Here is a 2,887-nt window from a genome sequence, read left to right as displayed (position 1 = left end):
CAATTTAGGCCAAAGTCAATAAAGGAGTTCTCCATGTGGAATCAGGAGCTTTTCACTTTCACTGGACAAAGCAACTTCACAACTCAACACTATGTCCTTCATCTGGCCAGACATCCTCCTGGGAGGGGTTGCAGATGAGCAGTGCTGACTAGATAGTACCACCAAGGTTTTCTCCAATACCTTTGTTCTTTTTTTTCCATTTAGGCCTGCAGCAGGGTTATTGCTCTTGCTATCTCTCTCAAGGGAGCATCACAGATAAGGGGCAGAAAAGATCTATAGGCGTCTCAGTGAGGCTGCTTCTCCTATCTTCACCTTGGGTACCATTTCTTCTTGACATTGGTCCAAGAAGCCACTTCCATGGATATTTAACATTTAAGCAGTTATGCTTACTAGCAGGGTACTTTATACACTCAGCCAGGAGGTCACATCACATGCACACTTCCCCCCACATTCTATGCCTCATCTTATGTTACAGTAGACAATGCTGTTCAGTCAAGTGTGCATCAGAATTGTACATTTTATACTAAACAGAAGTGAACTCAATTTCTTTTTTTTATCTAATGCATTAAAAACCCCTCCTTGTTTTAAATCACGTCTGTTTCTTTTATATAAAGGTCCAAATGAATGAGATTTAATTCTCTTATTTACACGTGTGGTGGTTAATTTTATGCATTAACTTGGCTGGGCTGCAGGGCCCAGATATTTGATCAGACATTATTCTGGATGTGTCTGTGAGGGTGGTTTTAGGTCATATTAACGTTTAAATAGTGGGAGTGTGAGGAAAGCAGTTTGTGTTCCATAAGAGTGGGCCTCATCAAATCAGTTGAAGGTCTATATAGAACAAAAGACTGATCTGCCCTAAGCAAGAAGGAATTCTGCCACCAGATGGCCTTTGGGCCTTATCTACCACATCAACTCTTCTTGGTCTCCAACTTGACTGCCTTTGGACTCCAAATGCAACTTTTTCCTGAGTCTCTTTCCTGTTGGTCTTCTCCATCAGCTTTTGTCCCCATTAAGTCTCTGCAATGACATAAGCCACTTCTCTGGATAACCCTGACTAATACATTACACAAAAATGAAAACCCCCAAACATGTATAAAATGCCTTCAGGCTCACTTTTACATTTTACATGTTTTAGCCACTGCTTTCTCCTGCTGTAGCATGACTGGAATGGGATTGTTTGGGCAGCTCTTGAGGGAGAAATCTTTCACTGCAACCTCAGAACTTTCCCCCCATTTTCCCAAAGTTCCAAAAAAGCAACAGAACACAAAATAATATTATAACATTCTTTTGGCATGCAAAAATTATAAAAGCATCAAACCAGAGAATTGCAGCACTTGAAAGTTTAGCCCCAATTTTTCTTCTACCACATGTATCTCACATAAGAAATTTTTCCCCCGGAGGCCAAAATATCTTACATTCTACGTCCATGTTGTTATTGATAACTATAGAGCACAGCCGAATGTAAGTATTATCTGGATAGTATCTTTGTCACAATGCCAGTTAAATAGTGCCTTTAGTCCAAAGTCAACTTTTGAATGTAATACTCAGCCAGAAGAAATGTTCCATGAAGAGGTTGATTGTGATATTAAGTTTTATATCCTGGTGGAGAATGAGGTAAGGGTTTGCTTTCCCAGTCTCCAGATTGCCTTTCCTTCAGCAAACTAGCATCTAAAGCATTTATCTTACAGAAAGATTTAGAAATGTGTTCAGGAGGCTCCTGTGCCTTACCTATAGTCCACCTGCCTTTTGGAACTTTTCTTATAAGCTCTCATTATTTTACTTAACATCCCACATTGGAGCCTGTGAATCTGGTACTTCTGGGCTGAGTATAACATGAGTATCTAGAAGCTCAGCAAACAGGGTAACTTTCAAAATAAAGTGCATTCATATACCACTTCGCCTTTCATTCCTACATTTTCCACAGCCCAAACATCCTTCTTCTCTTTTATACAAAGCTATGGCAACCCCATCCTTCTGTGGTTAGTGCTTCTCTAGCTCAAGGTCAGTTTCATTAGGAAGCACTGTGTCTTGTGCTCCTCTCCAAAGTTTTGCCCGTCCTTATCTTCTGAATTACTTGGGCCTTGAAATATATACTTTTCTGATAACAACCTAAAATACCTCCTTTGTCATTTCTATTTCTCTGGAATAAAATGCTCTGCACAGAAAGTCAACACAGAAACAAGAAAAAGGGAGAAAGAAAGCCTGGGATGTTAGATAATGTTCTATTACTTAAAGCAGCACCACCAAGCCAAAGGCTTGCCTTCCTTGACTTGCACATTTGGAAGTGACCACGTACTAGGCATGAAGATGAACCTCCGTGACCATCAAGAGAAATTGTACTCCCTGGTGAGGACACGCATGTGTGCTTATCACTGAGCCCAACTTGGTTCCAGAAAGAAGGTGGATTACTCTGGATCGGTATGAAGACAAATCCACCAAAAGCATCTTACTTAGAAGCCTAAGTGTTCTTGTTTCAAATGCTAGTCTTGACATTGCTGTATTATAGTCTGGACCATCACAGTATCTAAGAGGAAATCACAGCATAATACAGGAAAGAAGGCAACTCTACAAAAAGTAATAGGAAAGAAGTTAAAAATGACAATCAAAATTCTAATAAATTAACTTTTTATTTCTCCTTCACTTCAAAATGGAAATATTTTAATGTGAATAAATATAATTCCCAGGTAACATACTTTTCCATGAAGTTTATACATTTGTTCCTTTATAAACTCAGGTTGTTGAAGTTAGGTCATTGAAATAAATGTGACCTCTATAGTTGTGGAGCTTATAGTTCAGTCCAGCAGATGTACAAGTGCCCTATGTATGATAAGGATGGTGAAGTAAGATATTAGTAAGAAGAAATTATAAATATGGTGTGACCACA

The sequence above is a fragment of the Pteropus vampyrus genome, unplaced genomic scaffold (assembly GCF_000151845.1).
Source record: "Pteropus vampyrus isolate Shadow unplaced genomic scaffold, Pvam_2.0 Scaffold373, whole genome shotgun sequence".
Classification (NCBI taxonomy): Eukaryota; Metazoa; Chordata; class Mammalia; order Chiroptera; family Pteropodidae; genus Pteropus; species Pteropus vampyrus.
Note: the sequence above shows the minus strand (reverse complement) of the source record.